At 54.0% G+C, this 24,403-nt stretch overlaps 1 long non-coding RNA gene across 1 annotated transcript; it reads right to left on the bottom strand.

The window, feature by feature from the left end:
• Positions 1-13,499: 13,499 nt before the first annotated feature.
• LOC139825498 (uncharacterized) lies at positions 13,500-19,026 on the bottom strand. The gene is made up of 2 exons (XR_011735574.1): positions 17,921-19,026; positions 13,500-14,319 (listed from the first exon to the last, which is right to left on the bottom strand). It is a non-coding gene; the product is annotated as an uncharacterized lncRNA (long non-coding RNA).
• Between the last annotated feature and the right edge of the window lie 5,377 nt (positions 19,027-24,403).

The following is a 24,403-nucleotide window of genomic DNA, read 5'->3' as shown; positions in this document are numbered from 1 at the left end:
AGGAAATGTGAGAGAAAAGCACTGCAGACACCAAGGTCATATCCCATAGGACCCAAGCAGGTCCCTCAGCAGGCCAGAGCTTGCTCTCCTGAAATCCTGCTCTTGGCCTTGTGATCATCTCCCAGGAGCCTCAGCTCCACTTTCCCATCCCTGACTGTTCCGTCCTGACCAACTCTTTGTCGTTTGTAAGTGGCAGCTGCACACGGGGCTGCATGAGGAGGAGCGTGGGGTCCCAGACACCTGGAGTTCTCACCCCATTCGGTTCAGCACTGGTGTGACCCCACACACAGGGGGGTGTGCCAGTGTGCGGCTTCCCAGTTTGGAGAAGTACGGGGGAACTGCAGAGTGCAGGGCTGTGCCAAGGCAGGTTCAACGCCTTGTGCACATGGTGTGGGATGCTGAGGGACCTGGGCTGCTTTGGCCGAGTGGTGCTGGGGAGGCTGCAGCAGTGCAGGAGTAGCCTCAGAGTGCTTGAAGGGTGGTTTCAGAGGTGGTGGAGGTTTTCTGCATAGTGGGAAAGCACTTGAGAAAGAACTAATGGCACAAAGGGCAGCTGGGGAGGTCCAGGCTGGACATGGGCAGAAAGGAATGTGACTGGAAGGGCAGTGCTGTGGTGGAGCAGGTCAGCAGAGGGAGTCTGCATCAGCCCAAGGCTTTGTGCTTCAAGGAACAGCTGGGGAGGATGAAAGATCTCAGCCAAGGAAGGAAGATGCTCAGACAAGAGCAAGGTGGGGCAGCAGGGGGGATGTCTGCAGCCTGCAGGGAAAGAGGTGCAGGGGATGCCACAGCATAGGACAGGCTGTGGTGGAGATGATCACGGGATGTAAAGAGGCTGAAAGCCCCAACAGACATGAGCTCCTCCTCCCCTTGGCTACGGCTGTTGTCTGCACCTCTGATGCCTGTGAGGAGACACCTTGTCCTTCCAGCACAGGGGCCTCATGGCCTCCTTGTCCCCAGCCAGGACCCTGGGAGGTGTGGGACCATAGTCCTGCCCTTGGCCTTGCACAGCCCCACATCACACTGTCCAGGAAGGGCACTGGGCGACATTGATGGACAGGATCTGCCTTCCCAGGGCTGGGGGTCAGGGCTTGTCCCTTTGATTAATGAAACACAACCAGGTTTACTCAGCATCTAAGAGAACTTCACCTTGCTTTTCCTGACCTGTTGTCACTGCATCCCGTTTTCTTCTGTAACCAGACCCTGGGGTCAGTTCCTCAGTAGTGTCCCTCAGTGCGACTCATTAACATTGCAAGAAACTTTGGAGTTTGAATCTAACTTCTTGAGAGGTTTCCTCAGTTTCCCCTCAGGGTCTGAGGTTCATGGAATCAGCACCAAAGCCACCAGAGGGGTCATCAAAGCGCCTTGGGCTGCTCCTGTGCTGCTGGGCTGGGCTCGGCTCCTGGGACAGAGGGAGCTCCTGGCAAGCGGCAGCGCTGCAGAGAGACAGCTCTGCCCAGGAGCAGCTCCTCTGCACAGCGCAGCAGGGCTGAGGGCTCTGCCTGGGGATCTCATGGAGACGAGCAAGGCAGAGAGAGATTAAAGGTGGTCAGGACTGGGAGGATGACTGAGAGCTCACTGGAGGAGAAACCTTTGCAGCCCTTGCCATGGTAAGTCTCTGGGTGCAGGGCAATGCAGCTGTAGCTCCTGGAGGCATCTCCTAAAACTGGCACAGGTACAGCTGGTGGCATCTGTAAGGACGGGGATCTTTTTCAGCAAATTCAAAAATCTGAGAAGCAAGTTGTGCACCCAGGGGTGCCCAGGGCTGTCCTGCAGAACAGGGTCCCTGCACCCCAGGGCAGCTGGACCTCCAGGTGAAGGGTTCCTGGAACGTGGTACACAAAAAAGGTGCTAAAAGTACCTGCTGTACAGTGTCATTTCGTGAGTGGCAGCAGCACAGCCAGGTATGGAGAAAGTTCCACATCATGCCCGTCTGCCTTTCTGTCCTTGCTTTATTTTCTGGTAGCACTGCAGTGTCCTTCCCTGTTTCTCCACGTGTCCGTGGTGCTCTTGCTCTGTGGGGTTGGGGTGGGAGTGTGGGTCAGTGGTTGTTCTGACAGCAACTCAGGTGGTTTTGCCCCAGAGCTGTGTTCATGGAAACTGCATGCCCAACTGCATTTTAAACTGTGATGAACTGTTTTTCTCACTTGGTAGAAAGAGAGAATGAGCAGAAATATCCCTCCATTGTGGAGTGGGTTTTCCATGAGAAACAGCCCATTTCTTTTCTTCAGAGAAGCCTCCCCTAACTTGTCACTGTCTTTTCCTCCTTGCAGAGGTCCTCACGCCCACAGGCAGCAAATGTCCAACAGCAGCTCCATCACCCAGTTCCTCCTCCTGGCGTTCACAGACACACGGGAGCTGCAGCTCTTGCACTTCTAGCTCTTCCTGGGCATCTACCTGGCTGCCCTGCTGGGCAACGGCCTCATCATCACCACCATAGCCTGGGACCAGCACCTCCACACCCCCATGAACTTCTTCCTGCTCAACCTCGCCCTCCTTGACCTGGGCTCCATCTCCGCCACTCTCCCCAAGTCCATGGCCAACTCTCTATGGGATACCAGGGCCATTTCCTATGCAGGGTGTGCTGCACAACTCTTTCTGTTTGTCTTTTTAGCTTCAGCGGAGTTTTATCTTCTCACCATCATGTCCTACGACCGCTACGTTGCCATCTGCAAACCCCTGCACTACGGGACCCTCCTGGGCAGCAGAGCTTGTGTCCACATGGCAGCAGCTGCCTGGGCCACTGGGTTTCTCAGTGCTCTGCTGCACACGGCCAATACATTTTCACTGCCACTGTGCAAGGGCAATGCCCTGGGCCAGTTCTTCTGTGAAATCCCCCAGATCCTCAAGCTCTCCTGCTCAAACTCCTACCTCAGGGAAGCTAGGCTCATTGTGGTTAGTGTCTTTTTGGACCTATGGTGTTTTGTGTTCATTGTGTTGTCCTATGTGCAGATCTTCAGGGCCGTGCTGAGGATCCCCTCTGAGCAGGGACGGCACAAAGCCTTTTCCACCTGCCTCCCTCACCTGGCCGTGGTCTCCCTGTTTGTCAGCACTGCCATGTTTTCCTACCTGAAGCCCCCCTCCATCTCCTCCCCATCCCTGGATCTGATGGTGTCTGTTCTGTACTCGGTGGTGCCTCCAGCAGTGAACCCCCTCATCTACAGCATGAGGAACCAGGAGCTCAAGGATGCCCTGAAGAAACTGATCACTGGATTCTCTTCAAAGGCATTAAACATTCCATCTTCTGCATATCACTTATGACAAAACTCCTTGACAGATCCACCCTGTCTTACTTATAGTTTGTAGTTGTAGATGATTGTTTGGAGTTGGAGCAAGGATTGATTGGTTTGCTTTTTAAAGTATGATAATATTGCCCACCAAGAGATGTCATTAATCATCCCACTTCTAATTCTCTGTCCACATTTATAGTTCAAGTCATAGACCTTGTAAATGAGAAGTCTTGCTCTCTGTGTATTTAATCAAAATAAATGACCCTGCAGTGAACTGTTTGTCTGAGATCTTTCCACCTTTGTGAAGCTCAATACAAGGTGTCTGTGTGCGAAGATGGAGCAAACCGTCCCAGCAGAGCAGCTCTGCCAGGCAGCACCAGCCTTGTTCTTTCCAGAATCCTTCTCTTTCCACTCCCACACTCTCCTTCTCAGCCCTTGTGTTGGTGCAAGGCCTGAGCGCTCCCAAGGCTTGGTCACCGTCCTGCTGTGTGTCAGTGCTGTGACCAGGACAGGCAATGGGCACTGCTGTGACAGAGCTGGCCTCAGAACAGCATCTCTATCAGCAAGGGGATCTCCTTAGCACAGTGCCTGAAGGTTTAGATCTTCGAGAGCTGTTTCAAAGAACATGCCTAAGGAATAGACTCTGAAGATGCTCATTGCTTTGCTTGTTTCTCTGTGGACTCAGTGTGATGGGATCAGGGTCCCAGTGTGGCTTTTGCGGGACTTCAGGCTGGTTGTTCAGGTGTTGCTTGTTGGTGGCCAGCACCCACACAGATGGTGAATAAGGCAGGGTCCCTCTGAGCACCCTCCATGGCCACCCAAGAGTCTGTGTGGGAGGTTGTTAGTGGCAGTGACCACCATCAGCGGGGGCTGCCTCCCCGCCTGACCAGTATGGCCCTGCAGAGTCACCACAGCCCGGGCACCACAGCCCACTTGATCTACAGAGCAAAACCCCCAGCTCGGGGCTGTGTGGAGCGTGGGGACAGGGGGCAGGAATGGCAGCCAGGCCAGTGCAGGTGTACTCTCCTTGGGCAAAGGCTCTGTGGGGAGATGGGACACCCCAGGAGAAGAGCAGGGCACTGTTTGTGTGCAGGCATGGAAAGAGAAACCCTTTGCCTGTGGGTGACAGCTTGGGTCAGGCTGCCCTGTCCCTGGGGCAGCAGGAGCTGCCTGAAGAGCCCCAGGGCCAGGACTTGGTGCTGTCCTGGGGAGCGGGGCTGGCACAGGGAGCTGAAGGATTCCTGGTACTGGGATATCCTGAGCGTGGCAGCCAGAGAGACACTGTCACTGACCCCCATTTCCTCCATTTCATTCTACAGGGCCTGCCCAGATGGAGCTTCTCTGCTGGGCTGGGCTGGAAAGTGGCCCAGAGAGGGTAACACCTGTGAAAAGCTGAAGTGTGTGAGCATGCAGGGTGGGGGCACCAAACTGGGAGGAAGGGCTGACACACCAGCTGTGCTGGCATCCAGTGAGACCTGGACAGGTTGGAGGACTGAACAGAGGAGAACCTGAGGAAGTTCTACAAAGGCAAGTGTAGGGTCCTGCACCTGGGGAGGAATGACACCAGGCACCAGTACAGGTTAGGGGCAGACCTGGAAGGCAACTCTGTGGAGAAGGACTTGGGAGTTCTGGTTGACAACAGGTCGAGCATGAGTCAAAAATGTGCCCTTGAGGCCAAGAAGGCCAATGGTACCTGGGGTGCATTGCGAAGAATGTGACCAGCAGGTCAAGAGAGGTGAATCCTCCCCCTCTACTCTGCCCTGGTGAGGCCACATCTGAACGTACTAGGTCCAGTTCTGGGCTCCTCAATTTAAGAAGGAGAAGGAATTACTGGAGAAAGTGCAGCAGTGCACTACAAAGATGACGAGGGGTCTGGAGCATCTTTCTGATGAGGAGAGCCTGAGACAGGGGGTTTGTTCAGCTGGAGAAGAGAAGTTGAGAGGGGATCTTATCAATGTTTATAAATATCTCAAGGGTGGGTGTCAAGAGGATGGACCAGACTCCTTTCAGTGGTGCCCAATGATAGGATGAGGGGCAACAGGCACAGGCTGAAGAAGAGGAGGTTCCATCTGTATATGAGGATAAACTTGCTTACTTCGAGGGTGACAGAGCCCTGGAACAGGCTGCCCAGAGCAAGTGTGGAGTCTCCTTCTCTGGAGACATTCAAACCCACCTGGACATGATCCTGTGCGATCTACTCTGGGTGAACCTGCTTTAGCAGGTGAGTTGGACTGGATGATCTCCAGAGGTCTCTTCAACCCAAACCAGTCTGTGATTCTGTGTGGCACACAGCAGTGATCTCGCATGGCCAGGCCTGCTGGGAGAGACATGAAAGACCAGGAGAGAAGGGTCTGGTCTGTGCCCATGTTCCTGGACACGCTGTGGCAGCTGTCCCAAGGCATTTGTCACAGATCAGCCCATTGCAACCACCATTTTGATTATTGTCCTCTCACCATATCTGAGAGAGGTTGTTTGTCCCTGCGTGGAAGGCCTCTGAATGACTAGGTCAGAAGCCTGAGTGTGCACAGAGGGCAGATGGGAGCACGCACACAGTGTTTGAGGGGGGAAATGAGCCCAAAGGAACACAAATGCCTCAGCTATCGCTGTGGAGGACATGGAGGCCTGTGGCACGGTGTTTTGAGGTCACTTCATGTTGAGAGTGACTTCCCCAAGAAACCACCTGAATGCAGCACTGGGATGTGCTTCCTTGAACTGAGGTCAGTGTGACCTCCCTGGAGACCCAATACAGCTCCACCACCCAGACCAGCTGCTGCCCAGCTTTGTGACTGTTGACGGCACCATCCCTGCTTGCAGCACTGTCACTACTATTTCCTGCAACTCTTGCATGTACTGAGTGCTGAGGTGTTGTGTTGTTAGTTTCTTTGTTTTCTGGTGGCCACATTCTGCAACCACTGTTTTCCCTAAGCCACCCACTTCATTTTGCAAGAGTCACAGACTGGACGGTCTGTCTTCAGAAGGCACCTGCACCTTGGCTATGGGGATTTCTATCCCCTACAGTCATCACTTCCTTCTTGCCGTAGATACAGTTTTGTGTTTGTATTTTAGAGCCATTTGTCCCCTTCCTGTTCACATGGACATCCTGGGAATGCATCACTGCTCTCCGCCCCAGTGTAGACAGGCACAAGGCCTTCTCCACTGGACCTCTTCACCTCACCAGTGGCACTGTTTTCTACAACACCCTCGTCCTTGACTGCGGGATGCCCAGAACAGCCCTCACAAGACAGTTTGACAAAGCCTTTTTTCTGCACCTTCCTCACATCCCAGCTCAATCCCCTCATCCACAGCTTAAGGACGAGAAAGGTTGGGTACAAGTGAGGCATTGAGAAAAATGGTCAGGAAAGCTTTGAGGTGCACAGAGAGCCCATCAACATGTTGGCCTGCTGCTCTCTTCTGAACAGGCCCAGAGGACCTGGACAGCATTTGCTGTGTCCCAGAAACTCGCCTGGAAGGTTAAAATATAGAGAAAAATTTTGGTGCAGGAAGGGACAGACAGATGCTGGTGGAACTGGCTGGTGTGACCGTGAGACGTCTCTCCAACACCTCAGAAAAGTCCTGGCTCTCAGGGAGATTGCATGGTCCTCTGAGAAAGAAAATATCAAAAATGACTTATCATAGAATCATAGAATAATTGTGGTTGGAAGAGATCCTCAAGATCATTGAGTCCAACCATAACCTAAATCTGGTATTAAACAATGTCCCTAAGAACCTTATCTTTTAGACACGTTCAGTGATGGTGACTCCACCACCTCTCTGAGCAGTCTGTTCCATTGCTTCAAAACCTCTCGGTGAAGAAATGTTTCCCACTATCCAATCTGAACCTCCCCTGGCACAACCTGAGGCCATTTCCTCTTGTCCTGTCACTTGGTACTTGGGAGAAGAGACCAACACCCTCCATGCTCCAATCTCCTTTCAGATAGCTGTAGAGAGTGATAAGGTCTCTCCTCAGCCTTCTTTTCTCCAGACTCAATCCCCCAAGGTCCCTCAGCTGCTCCCCATCACATTTGTGCTCCAGCCTCTTTACCAGTGTTGTCACCCTCCTCTGATCTCTCTCCTGCACTTCGATGTCTTTCTTGTCATTTAAAGTGCGACCTCACCAGTGTCGAGTATGAGGGAATGATCACTCCTCTAGTTCTGCTGGCAACACTATTGCTGAAAGAAGCCAGGAGGCTGGTGGCCACCTGGGCACACACTGGCTAATGTTCAGCTGCTGTCAATCAACACCCCAGGTCCCTCACTTCCAGGCAGCTTTCCAACCACTCTCCCTGAGACTGTAGCGTTGCCTTGTTCTGACCCAAATGCAGGATCCGGCACTTGGCCTTGTTGAACCTCATACAAGTGGCCTCAGCCCAACCCTCCAGCCAGTTGGATCCCTCTGCAGAGCCTTCCTACTGTCCAGCAGATCAACACTCCCACCCAATTTTGTGTCATTTGCAAACTTACTGAGGGTGCACTCGATCCTCTCATCCAGACCACTGATAAAAAGATTAAACACAACTGACCCCAATACTGAGCCCTGAGGACACCACTCATAATTGGTCACCAACTCAATTTGTCTTCATTCAACACAACTCTTTGGGCCCAGCTAAAGCATCCCTGTAGTCCCCTTGAGTCTCCTGCCAATTCTTCCAAAGGTTATACATTCTCCTTTTATTCCCAAGTTCCAGCCACAGCTCTGTTCAGCCAGGCTGGAAATTCTTCCCTAGAGCTCGCCTTCTGGCACAAGGGCACAGCCACTCCTGCACCTCTGAGATCACATTCCTGAAGAGAGAACAGCCTTCCTGGACTCCGTTGTCTTTCTGGACTGCCTCCCAAGGGACTCTGCCAACCAGCCTTCTGAACAGATCAAAGTCTGCCTTTCGGAAGGCCAAAGTAGCAATTCTGCTGACCATCCTCATCGAGTCCAACTCCTGTCGCTGCACAGGACATCCCACAGGTCACACTGTGTGTCTGAGGACGTTGTCCAGTATCTTCTTGAACACTGTCAGGTTGGGGCCGTGACACCTCCCTCGGGAGCCTGTTCAGTGTCCAGCACCTCTGGGTGGAGAACCTTTTCCTCATGTCCAACCTGACCCTCCCCTGGCTCATCTTCTGCCATTCCCTTGGGTTCTGTCATTGGTCACTAAAGACAAGAGTTCAATGTCTGCCCTTCTTCCTCCCCTTGTGATGAAGCTGTAGGGCGTGATGCGGTCTCCTCTCAGTCTCCTCCAAGCTGAACAAAAAAAGTGACTTCAGCTGCTCCTCATACAACTTCTCCTCCAAACCCTTCATTAACTTCATAGCCCCTTCTGAACACTCTCTAGCAGCTTAGTATCTTTTTAATACTGTGACACCCAGCCCTGCAAACAGTGCTCCAGGTAAGGCTGCAGGAGAAGACTCTAGAACATAGGAGAGATGCTACATCAGCATCAATGAGATGATGCTGCAATCACCTCTTCTCCACACCAAAAAATAATAATAAACTATATCCTTTAATCAAAAAAAGGCATTTTATTACAAGATTTTTGAAATCTTTCTCCAGAACTACACTAGGACACTTCCCTAATTGGCAGTACAAGACTAGAAGTAAATTACAAGAAGAGACATGGCTTGTTAGAGCTTTCTTCAGTGTAATGAGCCCCATGGTGCATTTGGTGCTGAGTCCTTGAACATTACTCAGGTGCTGAGAGGAGATTGCACAAACCTTTCCAGAACTCAAAGCCAGAAGAAAAAGTACTAAGTACCTTGAAGTATTAATGAGTTCCACTGAGGGCAAGTACCAGCAGAGCCTCCCCAGGGACTCGTTAGAGCAGAGAATTGGAGGCCATGGTGGCAGATAAACAAAGGGAAATGTGCAGGCAGCTGAGGTGCTGAGAAAAGCCTGGTTTTGTTGGGTGAAGCAGAGAGGCCAAGGCCTGACCCCCAGCCCCTGGGAAGGCAGATCCTGTCCCTCACACATTGCTCAGGGCTCTTCCTGGGCCAGGGGGATGTGGGCTGTGTGATGCTGAGTGAAGGACAATGGTGTGACAGTTCCCAGCCTTCCTGGGGGTGTGCAAGGAGGCCATGAGGTGCCCCAGTGCCTCAGGACAACATGTCTCCTCACAGGCCTTGGTGGCAGAGGCAATGGCCATAGCCAAGGGGACAAAGACTTGGGTTCTCTTGGTGACATCCAGCCTTGCCAGTGCCCTTTTCCATCTCCACCACAGGTTGTCCTACACTGTCCCACAGCTGTTTCTGTTTCCCTGCAGGCTGTAGACACCCATCCTGCTTCCTCCCCTTGCTTTCACCCTGGTATTTCCATACATTGACTGGTGTGTCTTCACTCTCATGCTCTGTTCCTGGAAACACAAGAACATGGACTGAACTCATACTCCTTCTGGATGATTTCTTGTGCCACAGCACTGCCCTTTGGGTGACATTTCTTCCTCCAAATGTCCAGCCTCCATGTTCCAAGCTGTGCTGTGTGGCAGTGTTTCTCTGCTGTAGAAATTAGGACCATGAAAGCTACTGACCTGTCAGCCTCTTACCTGGGCCTGGGAAGATCATGGCACAGATCCTCCTAGAAGCTGTGTTAAGGCACAGGGAGGACAGGGAGGTGATTTGAGACAGCCAGCTTGGCTTCACCAAGGACAAGTCCTGCCTGACTAACCTAGTGGTCTTCTACAATGGAGCAACTACATCAGTGGATAAACGGCGGGCTATGGATGTCATCTATCTGGACTTCTGTAAAGCCTTTGAAATAGTCCCTCACAACATCCTTCTCTCTACATTGGAGAGATATGGATTTGATGACTGGACTGTTCTATGGATGAGGAACTGTCTCAGTGGTCACACCCAGAGAGTGGTGGTCAATGGCACAATGTCTGGATGGACACTGGTGACAAGTGGTGTCCTTCAGGGGTCCATACTGGGATCAGTACCATTTATTATCTTCATCAGTGGCATAGTGGGATCAAGTGCATCCTCAGCAAGTTTGCAGATGACACCAAACAGAGTGGCATTGCTGATACACCTGAGGGACAGTAGGGCATTCAGAGGGACCTGCATAAGCTGGAGAAGTGGGTTCGTGTGAGTCTCCTGAGCTTCAGCAAGACCAAACGCAAGGTCCTGCATCTCCTGGGGCAGCCCTGGGTATCAGCACAGGCTGGGGATGAAGGGATGGAGAGCAGCCTTGACAAGAAAGATTTGGGGAAATTGGTGGGTGAAAGACTGGACTGGAGCCGTCAATGTGTGCTTGCAGCCCAGAAGATCAAACGTATCTTGGGCGGCATCCAAAGGAGCATGACCAGCAGGTCAAGGAAGGGGATTCTGCTCCACTCTGGTGAGAGCCCACCTGGAGTCCTGCATCCAGCTCTGGAGCCCTCAGTACAGGAAAGACATGGATGTGTTGGAGAGGGTCCAGAGCAGGGTCACCAAGATGATCAGAGGGATGGAACAGCTCTGCTGGCAGGACAGGCTGGGAGAGTTGGGGTTGTTAAGCCTGGAAAAGGGAAGGCTCCTGCGAGACCTTATTCCCATGTTTCTGTACTTAAAACATGTCGATAAGAATGATGGGGACAGACTTTTTAGCAGGGCTTGTTGTGATAGGACAAGGGGTGATGGTTTTGAACTAGAAGAGGGGAGATTGAGGCCAGACATGTGGAAGACATTTTTCACAATGTGGGTGATGAAACACAACCACTGGTTGCCCAGAGAGGTGGTGGATGCCCCATTCCTGAAGAATTCCCAGGCCAGGCTGGATGGGACTCTGAGCAGCCTGATCTGCTTGAAGATGTCCCTGCCCATGGCAGGGGAGTCGGACTAGATGACCTTTGAAGCTCCCTTCCAACACTCTCTATGCTTGTATGATTCCTATCTCCAAGGAAAGCTCCACCATCTGGGAAATAACCCTTCAAGCATAGAATCACAGGATCCTAGAACCAGAAAATCATTTGATTTAGAGGAGACCATGGAGTCCAACCATAACCTAACTCTAGCACTTAACCATTTCCCAGAGAACCTTCTCTATACATCTTTTAGACACCGCCAGGAATGATGACTCAACCACTTCCCTGGGAACCCTGGTCACTGCTTCACAACCTTTTCCATGAAGAAGCGTTTCCTTATGTCCAATCTAAACCTCCCCAGGCACAACTTAAGGCCATTCCCTCTTGTCCTATCACTCGGTGCTTGGGAGAAGAGATCAACGCCCTCCATGTTCCAACCTCTTTTCAGGTAGTTGTGGACACTCATAAGGTCTCCCCTCAGCCTCCTGTTCTCCAGGTTAAACATCTCCAGTTCCCTCAACTGCTCCTCATCACACTTGCTCTTCAGCTCCTTACCAACTCCATTCCCTTCTCTGAACTTGCTCCAGAACCTCAAGGTCTTTTTTGTCATAAGGGGCTCAAAGCTGACCCCAGGACTCAAGGTGCAGACTCAGCAGTCCTCAGTACATGAGAACAATCACTGCCCTAGTCCTGCTGGCCACACTATTGCTGATCCAACCAGGATACCACTGGCCCTATTTGGCCACCTGGGCACATGCTGGCTTAGGTTCAACCACTGTCAACAACAACCCCAGGTCCTTTCCATCCTCAACAAATTTCTAGCCGTTCTTCCCTCAGCCTGTAGCGCTGCCTGGGGTTGTTGTGCCCCAAGTGCAGGATCCAGCATTTGGCCGTGTTGAACCTCATACAATTGGCCTCAGCCCATCAATCCACCTGATCCAGATCTCTCTGTAGAGACTTCCTACCCTCTAGCAGGTCAACACTCCCAACAGACTTGGTGTCATCTGCAAACTTATTGAGGGTGCACGTGATCCCCTTGTCTAAATCCTTGACAAAGAAATTAAACAGAACTGGCACCAATACTGAGCCCTGGGGACAACACTCATGACCGGCCACCAACTGGATTTGGCTCCGTTCACCACAACTCCTTGGGCCCGACCCTCCAGCCAGTTCTTTATCTATCGCAGATACACCATCCAGGCCATGAGCTGCAGCTTCTCCAGGAGATGCTGTGGGAAAAAGTGTCAAAGTCTTACTAAAGTTTCCCTCATCCCCTATACAGGGTGCCTTGTCATGGAGGAGATCAGGTTTGTCAAGCAGGACCTGCCTTTCTTAAACCCATGCTGCCTAGGACTGATCACCTGGTTGTCCTGTGTCTGCCACATGATGGCACTCAGGATGATATGATCCATACTATTCCCTGGGACTGAGGTCAGGCTGACAGGACTGTAGTTCCCTAGATCCTTCTTATGTCCCGTCTTGTAGATGGGTGTCACATTCACCAACTTTCAGTCAACTGGGACCACCCCACTCAGCCATGATTGCTGGTAGATAATGGAAAGAGGCTCAGGGATCACCTCTGCCTGCTCCCTCAGCACCCGTGGGTGTATCTGGCCACACAGACCTGTGGGTGTCCAAGTGGTGTAGCAGGTCACCAACCATTTCCCCTTGGATTGTTTGGACTTCATTCTGCTCCTCATCCCTGTCTTCTGTCTCAGGGGGCTGGATACCTGGAGCACAACTGTTCTGACTATTAAAGACTGAGTCAAAGGAGGCTTCTAGTACCTCAACCTTTCCCTGTTCTTTTGTCAATATATTTCCTTGTGCATCCTTTTTTTTTTTTTTGCTGAAGTATTTATAGTTTGTTTTTTTTTTCCGTTTGATGGCACTGCTCAGATTCAGCTCCAGTTGGGCTTTAGCCTTTCTGATTTCTTCCTGAACAGCTTCATGACATCCTTGTAGTGATGCAGGGAATTGACAATTAACTAATTAACACTGAAAAACTAACACTTGACACTTGAGGAACTAACCCTACCCCACATCACTAAAGACACTTAGAGAGCTGACCCTTTAACCCACATCACTCTTGCCCAGCCTTGCTTAACTCCGTGTAACTTATTGTATGAAAAACAGGAGTTCACTGACACCTTGCAAAGATAATAGTCCTTGGTGCATCCTTGGGTGAACCAGATTACAGAGTCTTGGGCACAGGACAGGAGATACGCCAGTTTTAACCGACTCAGCAGTCTGAGACCCAACCAACTCATCACACTGGACCAAAGTTGACCGTGTACAGAGAAAGAGGACCCGGGTTCACGATCACTGCACAGTTGAAACCAGGAGGAGCCGGAGGTGGAGACTCTGGAAATGGTCTCCTGAACTCATTGTAATAAGAACCGCCCTCTTGGGGACAGGTTATGAATATGTATAGGTGTTCCATTTAACCAAGTTCACAGCTACTGTAATTTTACTCACGCATTAGGTGAAATGATTCCCCGTGAGTCCGGCGTCGTAAATAAATGCATACCCTCTTTATAACCTCAAGGGTTGTAAGGTCATTCTGCGCCTTACAAGCAAATTTGGGACTGGGACACTGAGGTGATTGGTGACCATTGCCAGGTGAATGAAAGAAGCTGGATGAGCTGTGAGGAACTCACAGGCATTTCCAACTCCACAGAAAACCAGACCCTTGCAGTTAAAGCAACAGCACTTGACATAAAACCCACCCCCAAAAAACAAAACACTCACACTGACCACAGGAAAAGCCATGAAAACATTGGAGAAAAGTCTACCAGGTCCCAGGAATCAGGGCTCAACCATTCTGGTGATCAACAAGCATCAAGGGCTGACATGGCATCAGAGCCACCCCCACATGGCCCTCACCACCTGTAACCAGTGTCTCCAAGTCTTTCCTTGACCAGCCTCCAGGGACAGGGACCTGCACTGGTTGTTTCCTTCACAGCTGTGTCAGTGATGGCCCTTCATGGTGTCCCACACACCCTCAGAAACTTGGGGTAGGCTTTTGGCTTTCACTTCATCAGAGGTTTGTTCATTGTTTCAGTAGCTGCAGTTCAGGATCATGGCAGCAGAGGGCTCATTAACATAGAAAATGCTCTTACAAGCCAAGGCTCTGTGCAGCATTTTCCTAAAGGCTTCAAGTCTGGTGTGGATGATTGGGGAGGTTTCAGGAATAGTCAAACAAAAAGCATTTCCATAATAAAGAGCAACGAAGCCAAATTTCTTCTATTTCCTTCCCTGCTCGCCCTTCCCTCCCTTTCCAGAACAGGTGGCATCAGCAGCCTCCAGTTCATATTGATGTGGTGCATCTCCTGAAAAGGACAGAATATGTCAGAAAAGTGGGTGCCTAAATCACCATGTGAGTGAGGAGATAGTCCACGACACCTCAAGAGGAATCACACTCCTCTGGGCCAAGAGGTGGGTGTTCCTGGGAATCTCAGGTGCTGTGCACAGTGACACTTGTGTTCAGGGAGCTGGTCAAGTGACCCATCTCCTGTTCTGTAATGGTGTCTGAGTTTGCTCAGATCACCCCTGACTTGAACTCACCCACTGCTGGGTGTTCTCCAGACTCCTGCCTTCAGGAACAAAGTCCCAGGAGACCTTGCTGGTGAAGATGGAGGCAAAGAAGCCATGAAGAACCTCAGTCCTGTCTGATTCTACTCTTATGAATTCAGCAGCAGGCCCATGTTGCCCTTGTCTATTCTTCTGCTGTAAGGAAGATGAATCAGTTCATCTTGTGCCCTCAGACTCCCCTGCAGGTATCAAGGCCAGGGCAGCTTTGGCATCATCCCCACATCCACGGACAAGGTTTCTAAATTCCTCCTTTGCAGCTTCCCCTGCTTCCACCTCCTGTGTGCTGCCTTTTTCCCCTGGAGCTATGTCAGTTCAGACGAGCAGCCTCATAAGACAAACACTTCTTTACATGGTACTTAGAGACAACATTTTGTGCTTGGAGCAGGCTGTCTTGTAAGACTGATCAGATTTCCTGAGCTCCTTCATCCTACCCAGACCTACTTCCATGTCACCACGTCGCCCACCATCCCCCACTATGTCAAAGTCTTCTCCGCTGGAGCCCACCAGCCTGTGCTCTGCTGCTGGCCTTCCTCCCTCCCCTCTGGTGCCTGCGAACCCACTGCTTCCAGGTCACAACAGCCAAGGTGGACACTGATGTTCACATCCCTCACCAGCTCTTTTTGTTTTCCAGTTCCAGATCCAGGTGAGAATCACCCTTGTTGCCCACCAAGTGGATATGTCAAGCAGTTGGCCCAAGATCCTCTGGACTGTTGGCACCTGCAACTTTGCCAGGCCACTGAATGTCAGTCAATTACAGTTCCCCATAGGAAACTGCTCATCAACTGGAGTTTGATCAACATCAGACAGCGTCCATTTCAGCTGGCTCCAAGATGGACCCAAACATCGCCAAATCTGACCAGTGATGCTGGCAGCACCTCTGGGATATTGTATTTGAGAAAGGGTAAAAAATGCTGCACAACAGCAGGTGGGAGAGAGGAGGGAGGAGATGTGAGAGAAAAGCACTGCAGGTACCAAGGTCATATCCCATAGGACCCAAGCAGGTCCCTCAGCAGGGCAAAGCTTGCTCTCCCGTAATCCTGCTCTTGGCCTTGTGATCATCTCCCAGGAACCTCAGCTCCACTTTCCCATCCCTGACTGTTCCATCCTGACCAACTCTTTGTGGTTTTAAGTGTGAAGTCCCACAGGGCACCTCACCTCACTGACTCCTCAGTCACCCGTGTCAGGGAGATGTTGTCAATGAGCTCCAACCCATCCTGGATGGCTGGTTCCTTGCAGATATTGGGATATCTCAGGTCTGTCACGAGGACACTGGCTGGAAACATGAGGCTTCTTTAATTTGTCTGAAAGAGGCCTCATCTAGTTCCTCTTCCTGATCAGTGTCTCAGTAGCTGATGTCCAGTGACCACAACATTGCCCATGTTGTTCTGCCCTCTCATGCTGACTCCTCAGTGTTCAGCTGACATTGTTCCTCCCCAGACAGAGCTCCACACATTCCTGCTGCTCTCCCACATGAAGGGAAACTATTCCTTTGACTCCAGACCTCTGGCATTATGAGTATCAGACACACAAGACCCCACTATTTCCCCAGGAGACAATATTTATAGTGTCCTGTAATGCCTCATGTTGGGAGAGACACCTTCATCAGGATAAGCCAACTGTATGCAAACTTTAGTAGTTGAGCAAATGGAGCTACAGTCCAGGGAGAGTTCAGACCTTGTGAATACCTGGTATTCACCCATCAGAAATCTCTGATTTTTGACGAGATGAAACGACGAGTTCTCAGTGACCCTGAGGAGAAGGGCCTGGGCACTCCAGGGTCCCCACACCAGCCCGTGGTGCACGCTCACCATGAACAAGGCAGCTGCACATGGGGCTGCATGAGGAGGAGCGTGGGGACCCAGACACCTGGAGTTCTCATCCCATTCGGTTCAGCACTGGTGTGACCCCACACACACGGGGGTGTGCCAGTGTGCGGCTTCCCAGTTTGGAGAAGCAAGGAGGAACTGGAGAGTGCAGGGCTGTGCCAAGGGAGGTTCAGCACCTTGTGCACATGGTGTGGGATGCTGAGGGACCTGGGCTGCTTTGGCCCAGCAGTGTTGGGGAGGCTGCAGCAGTGCAGGAGTAGCCTGAGAGTGCTTGAAGGGTGGTTTCAGAGGTGGTGGAGCTTCTCTGCATGGTGGGAAAGAGCATGGGAAAGAAATAATGGCACAAAGGGCAGCTGGGGAGGTCCAGGCTGGAGATGAGCAGGAAGGAATGTGACTGGAAGGGCAGTGCTGTGGTGGAGCAGGTCAGCAGAGGGAGTCTGCATCAGCCCAAGGCTTTGTCCTTCAAGGAACAGCTGGGGAGGATGCAGAGATCTCAGCAAAGGAAGGAAGATGCTCAGACAAGAGCAAGGTGGGGCAGCAGGGGGGATGTCTGCAGCCTGCAGGGAAAGAGGTGCAGGGGATGCCACAGCATAGGACAGGCTGTGGTGGAGATGATCAAGGGATGTAAAGAGGCTGAAAGCCCCACCAGACATGAGCTCCTTCTCCCCTTGGCTATGGCTGTTGTCTGCACCTCTGATGCCTGTGAGGAGACACCTTGTCCTTCCAGCACAGGGGCCTCATGGCCTCCTTGTCCCCAGCCAGGAACCTGGGAGGTATGGGACCATAGTCCTGCCCTTGGCCTTGCACAGCCCCACATCACACTGTCCAGGAAGGGCCCTGAGCAATGTGGGAGGAACAGGATCTGCCTTCCCAGGGCTGGGGGTCAGGGCTTGTCCCTTTGGTTAATGAAACACATTCAGGTTTACTCAGCATCTAAGAGAACTTCACCTTGCTTTTCCTGACCTGTTGTCACTGCATCCCGTTTTCTTCTGTAACCGGACCATGGGGTCAGTTCCTCAGTAGTGTCCCTCAGTGGGACTCATTAACATTGCAAGAAACTTTGGAGTTTGAATCTGACTTCTTGAGAGGTTTCATCAGGTTCCCCTGAGGGTTTGAGGTCCATGGACTCAGCACCAAACCCACCAGAGGGGTCATTAAAGCGCCCTGGGCTGCTCCTGTGCTGCTGAGCTGGGCTGGGCTCCTGGGACACAGGGAGCTCCTGGCAAGCGGCAGCGCTGCAGAGAGACAGCTCTGCCCAGGAGCAGCTCCTCTGCACACGCAGCAGGGCTGAGGGCTCTGCCTGGGGATCTCAGGGAGACGAGCAAGGCACTGCCCTGGCTCAGAGAGCTCCGCTGAGCCCCTGCAGAGGACGCGGAGGCCAATTCACACCTGAGTTTTACATACAGGAACACTAAACCAGCCCCCAGGAGCATCCCAAGCCTCTGGAGACACTGGTACAAGCGCAGTTTCCCCTGGCGAGTCCCTTCCCACCCGCAGCTCGTGGAAGCCTCACCCAGGGTGCTGGAGAGACCCTCGGTCGGGGCACCGAGGTCCTGGGCTGCGGTCAGCGGTGTCACAGGGTGGTTGGGCAGCTCCTGGCGGGGCTGTTCACGCCGTCTCCTCTGGTGAGCCGTGCTCAGCCGCTGCTGCGCGGTCTCTGGGAGAAAGGGAGAGAGAGAAGCTGTCAGAAAAGCTTCAGGGCTTGGGCACTGTGGCCCCAGGCCCAGTGGGGAGGGTGAGGAGACACCTCCCTGATGCAGACGCTGCTGCTGCTGCTCCAGCTGCTCCTGCTGCTGCTGCGGGACCTGCTCCTCCTCTGGCCGCTTTGGGTTTAAAAGCCCAAGTCTCTTTCGCCTTGTGTTCCCTCCCCCTGAGAGGCCCCCAGTCTGGACTTTTCTTTGCTGTACCTTTTAAGTTGTATTTTGTCTTATAATTCAAGTATCTTTTTAAAATGCAAACGCCTGAGACTCTGATACAGGGAACCTGGGGACAAGAACGTTCCTGTGGCAGTTTGTGCACACGAATCCGCGTGTGGCACTGCTTTGCTGATGGAGCTGGGAAGGAAATCCTCGTCCTTCTCTGGAGCCGAAAAACCACACGCGGTGGTTGGAGAAACTGCCAGTTTGACCTGGAAGGACGAAGCCAGAATTTGAGGGCAGAAATCAGTTGCCCCAGGTCCTTAGGTCTGGAGGTTGCTCTGGGATGTTCTTCTGGTTTTTAAAGGCCATGTTCCAGAACACAACGATGCCAAGTGAAGGGTCCAGGCTGTGTTTTCCTCCCCGCGCATTTCCCTGTGTGATCTGCTCTGTGACCCCCCCGTGAGCAGGGGTTGGACTGGGGGTCTGCAGAGGCCCCTTCAGCCCCACCAGGCTGGGATTCTGTGGCTCTGTGACTCTGCCCTGCGGTTCCCCAGCACCCCCAGGATGTTCCACAGCCCACAGGCAACTGCAGCTTTTCCTTTTCGGGCCGATTTCTGAAAAACCCCTGGCTCTTGTGCTGGGCTTCACCTCCCGTCCGGGTACCCCGGGGTGACAGCGGGGCCTCTCCGGTGCCTTCCGCGGGCTCTGCCCGGTCGGAGCAGCAAGACCGGCGATGGGGAGGGGCTCCCGGGGAGGGCAGAGACCGTCCCGCGGGGCTGCGGGGACGTTTCTAGGCAGGCTCCGCGCTAAACAGCCCCGTTGCTAGGGCAGGGGGGCATTCCCAGCCCGGCGCTGCGGTAGACAGACCCGTTGCTACGGCTGCGGGGCCTTCCAGGCCGGACTCCGCGCGGCGCAGCCCCCGTCGCTATGGGAACGGGGCCCTTCCAGTGCGGGCGGCGCGCAGCATGGCGGTGCCCCTGCCGAGCGCGGCGCTGAGCGGCGTCCGGAGCGGGCGGGCGTTCGGCACGGCCGGTGAGTCCCGGGCCGGGGAGCCCCGGTTCCCCTGCGCGGGCAGCGGGAGCCGCTTGGGGCGTGGCGGGGAGAGCGCTCGGGCGGCTGAATTCCTGGCGTGGCCGGCTCGGGGAGGCGGGGGTGGCTCCGGCTCTTCCCGGGCTCTCTCGGCCTCGTCTCTTGGGCTCTGGAGAAAGCGGGAACTCTCTGGCAGCGAAGAGGTGGAGTGAACAGCAGAGGCAATGCCGCTGTTCGGCGGCATTTTTTATTTCATCAGCGCTGGGCAGCACTGGTAGACGCTTGCACCTGGGCAGGAACAAGCCCAGGTTCCAGTCTAAGCTGGGGAAGGACCTGTTGGAGAGCAGCGAAGGGGAAAGGGACCTGGGGGTCCTGGGGACAGCAGGGTGACCATGAGCCAGCACTGGGCCCTTGTGGCCAGGAGGGCCAATGGTACCTGGGGTGGGTTAGAAGGGGGTGGTCAGTAGGTCAGAGAGGTTCTCCTGCCCCTCTGCTCTGCCCTGGGGAGACCACACCTGGAATATTGTGTCCAGTTGTGGCCCCTCAGTTCCAGAAGGACAGGGAACTGCTGGAGAGAGTCCAGCACAGGCACCAAGATGCTGGAGGGAGTGGAGCATCTCCCGTGTGAGGAAAGGCTGAGGGAGCTGGGGCTCTGGAGCTGGAGAAGAGGAGACTGAGGGGGGACTCATTCCTGGGGATCAATATGGAAAGGGGGGTGTCCCGGAGGCACCCCAGGTTCGTTTAAGGGACAACAGGGTCCAAAACAACTTCTGTTAAACCGGTGAGAAACAGGGTTTTAGCATCCAAAAGTGACTTGAATACAGGTTCGGATACCAGTTGAGGAAAATTATGAAGGGGCAGCAACCAATACGACAGGCGGTGCACAGAGTGCATGCACGTGGCTTCACCAAAACAGTGCCGGAGCCGTCCCTGAGTCCGGGAGGAGTCCGCACTTGCCTGAACACGGTGTGGGGTTATTTTGAAGAGATACACGTACTGTAGTGAGTACGGAAAGTGCACACTCGCGATTCTGCGAGGCTAAATTTATAATACACTCGCAATCCTGCGATGGGCAGTTTCACTCACACCCGCGGCGGCAAGGCAGCGGAGTCTCCATCCCGGGGGGGCTCTCGGCGGCAGCATCTCGCTCGTGCTGCGAGAGACCCGCGACAAATGGGCGGAGTCTTGACGAGAGTCCCATTTTTTATTGGCTGATCACATCTGACTGTGGGCATTCCAGAAGCTTCTCTGCACCCCCACTCTGGCTGTGGGTGCCCCTGAAGCCTCCAAACATCCCCCACACTGGCTGCGGGCGTCCAGCGGCTCCCTGGCACCTCGGCGCTCCCTTCTCCTAATGGCACTGGCCAGGGGCTCTGGGGCCAAACAAAAGAAGCTGTAGCAGAGAGAGAGGGAGATGTGTCTACTCCTTCCATGATGAAGGAGGGAGGGGGAGAGAGGGGGGTTTGCACCCTGCCACACCCACTGTCCTGTCCTGTACCCCACTATACTGCCCCTTCACCCTGCATACCCTCTCCCTACCCCCCTGCACCCCAATGTCCTCCACGTGGTGCTGGTGGATGGATCCAGCTCAGCACAGGGTGGGGTGCCCGACTGCTCTTCCTGGGCCCCCCCCCAAAGCCTGCTGTGAACCAGCAGGTCCCAGTACAGCCCAGCACCGCTGTGCCTGCCCAGGGGGTTGCAGCCAGTGGGGGGTGCCCAGGAGTGGGTGCTGACAGTTTGGGGGAGCACCCGCCTGGCCCCAGCCCAGGGCAGCATGTTGGGGTGATCCTGGGTCCCCACACCGTGACACCCAGCAGCAGCCACTACGTGTGTGTCACAGGGCTGTGCTTGTCCCCCTGTCCCCTGCAGGGCTGGGGACACACACACATACCCAAGCACCTCAGAGCCCCCACCACCCCCTCCCACAGGCATCCCCACTCTGATGCCTTTATCACCCTGAGCATCCTCACCTGCACCCCCATGCTCCTGGACACCAATTTAAGCCCAGCAGCCCCAGTGCTGGGATGTGTTGTGCTCAGCTCTGTTCCCTGTGCCCACTTTGGGGGTTTCCTGCTTTATCTGCCCCCACTTAGGTGTTTTATTTCCCCCTGATGGATGCTGGATGTGCAGTGGGACCTGCTGCTGTTGCCATGGTCCCCCTTTGCTGCCCAGGGTGGGGGTGCTGGGACCACCTGCAGCCCCAGCTCATTTGGGGGGTGATGACTGGCAAACCAGCCTTCCCCCCACCCCGGGGGCACCCATTCTGCCCCCCTCTCTGTGCACTCTAGGTTCTCCCCATCCCTCTTCCCCTCTGCATCCTCTCTCCAGTTCCTCTGATCCCAAAATATCACAGCTCCTGTGCTTCCCCGTCACACCCCCCATGCCCCAGATTCTTTCCTGGGTCTCCCCCATTCCTCTTTACCCCTCCAAATCCCCTCCAGCTCCGTTGCCCTCTGCAGGACTTTGCTCCTGTCCCCTGCTCAATCACCTCTATCCCCACCGAGCACCTTCAGCTTGGCTCTGGTCCGTGCATGCTCACTCCCACCCTGTGTGACACCCCCTGCACCGTCCCATCCCTTTCCCCCTCCCCATATACACTTGGATCCTCTCTGAACCCGTCTCCAAGACCCTCCCTGGCTTTCTGTGCCCCCTGCTCTGCTCCAAGCTCCTCTGGGGCCACCCAGACCCCTCTGTCCCTTCCTCTGCTCCCCGTGCAGCAGAGCGGCCTGTGAGAGCTCGGGCAGGATGTGCTCCCCGTGTTCCCCCTGGATGGGACCCTGCCCCACGGTCTCACAGCGAAGAGAGCCTGGAAAGAGGCTTTGCTGTCATCCGCTCTGGGTCGCCCATGGCATGGCTGGGCTGGGACAAGCACCAGCCGCCTCCTTCCCCAGGGGAGCTGGAGCTGGTCACATCGTTGTGCAGGTTTTGGCAGTCGTTCTCCTTGCTGGTGTTCTTCAGATGACCTGAATCCCAGAGCACGAAATCTTTCCCATTGAGATTTCTCCCAAACAGGCACGGGTGTCAGAGCCAGCGAGCTCCAGAGTGAGCGCTGTGCTGTCCCCGTGCTGTCCTTTGTCCCTGCGTGAGCAGTGAAAGCCTGGCAGCTGTGTGGGGGTGTTATTTTTCTCTGCTAAAGTGGCTGAAGCATTTCAAAGGGTTTCCCCAGGTGTTCTTGGCAGAGAGCTAAAGCCAGGCACATTTCCCTGGCCTCTGCATCACCCAAGACACTTCAGTTCTGCTTTTCCACCAAGCTGAGTGGTGTCGTCAATGCGCTGGAGGGAAGGGGTGGCATCCAGAGGGACCTGGACAGGCTGGGGGGTCCATGTGAACCTCGTGAAATTCAACCAGGCCAAGTGCAAGGTCCTGCACCTGGGTCAGGGCAATACCCAGTACCAGCACAGACTGGGGGAGGATGGATGGATGGATGGATGGATGGATGGATGGATGGATGGATGGATAGCAACCCTGTGGAGAAGGGCTGGTGGGTGACAAAAGGGACATAAGCTGGCAATGTGCACTCGCACCCAGAAAGCCAAGTGTCTTCTGGGCCACATCACCAGCAGGTGGAGGGAGGGGATGCTCCCCCTCTGCTCTGCTCTCCTGGGGCTCCCCAGAGAACCGAGTCCAACTCTGGGTTGTCCGGCACAAGACAGACATGGACCCCAGGGGCTCTGTCCCTCTGTCACCAGTGCTGCCTCAGTCCCACCCTGCTCCCTCCAGCATTTTAGAACGATCCTAAAACCCAACCTGTGGCTGGTGATGCCAACCCAGGCGATGTGTGGGTCAAAAATCACCATCACATATATTAACCCTCCTAAAACCAACATGGAAATGGCAGATGTTTGTGCCTCCTTGTGTGGATGCAGCTCTGGCTGCCTCGTCCCGCATCCCACCCTTGCAGCTCCAGGACAGACCCCACACTGGTGGCCCTGCCTGCATCTCCCGTCCCAGAACAGCCAAAGGAGCCGCTTGTTTTGGCCTCCAACTGGCTGATTTAGCCTGGTTCCCTTTCTCCATGAAGGATAAAACCCGGTGCTGAGGCTCCGGTGTCAGTCCCAGCCTGTGCCTACCCTTCGTTGTGTGTCATTTCATGTGATTTTGATCACATCCTTGAAAACAAAAAGAACCTCCAACCCACTCAATCTCAGCCCTCCCAAGGCAGAGATATTTCCGCGTGGTGAACGCTCCCATGCAAATTCTCCCATGTCCTATTTTAGGTTTCTCGCCGGCACTGGCTGCAGACAACTGCGCTGGAGCTCCTGTCAAGCCTTAGACAAGGGTCTCAGGGATATGGGTCAGTGCCAGGGGTGGGTTATGGTTGGGTTCCATGATCTTGAGGGTCTTTTCCAACCAAAATGATTAATGAGTTTTTAGGGTTTATCCCAAATGATGGGAACCCCCGGTTCCAGCTCTGCTCTTTACCAAATACCTTTTAGAGGCTGAAGAGGAAGGAGACGCAACACCTCAGCATACGGAGGGTCTTCCCCAAAGCTTCCCAGTGTCCCTTCTGTCTCCTCTGCACATCAGGGCAGGGCACAAGGGACAAAGTACCACCAGCACGCTCTGAAAGGTCATCATTTCTACCAGCTGCAACCTGATCTGGGTGAAGATGTCCCTGCTCATGGCAGAGGTTGGACTGCATGAACTGTGAAGGTCCCTTCCAACCCAAACTGTTCTGTGAGTCTGATGGCTGCACTCCAGTGGCGGGGATTCAGTTCAGGAGGGACCCAGGTTTTCAGGAATGCGGACCCAGGAGTTTGGGAGAGAGGACCCAGGAGTCCTGGAGAGAGGACCCAGGCGTCCGGGAAAGGGACCCAGGAGTTCAGGCGGGGATTCAGGTCAGGAGGGACCCAGGAGTTCGGGAAAGGGACCCAGGAGTTCGGGAAAGGGACCCAGGCGTTCAGGAAAGGGGACCCAGGAGTTCGGGAAAGGGACCCAGGAGTTCGGGAGAGAGGACCCAGGAGTTCAGGTGGGGATTTAGTTCAGGAGGGACCCAGGAGTACCCCTAAGGACCCAGTAGTTGGGGAGGGACCCAGGAATTTGGGAAAGGGACCCAGGAGTCCTGGAGAGGGGACCCAGGAGTTCGGGAAAGGGGACCCAGGGGTACC

This window comes from Patagioenas fasciata, chromosome 23 (assembly GCF_037038585.1).
Source record: "Patagioenas fasciata isolate bPatFas1 chromosome 23, bPatFas1.hap1, whole genome shotgun sequence".
NCBI classification, from domain to species: domain Eukaryota; kingdom Metazoa; phylum Chordata; class Aves; order Columbiformes; family Columbidae; genus Patagioenas; species Patagioenas fasciata.
This window is presented reverse-complemented; position numbering and strand designations above follow the sequence as displayed.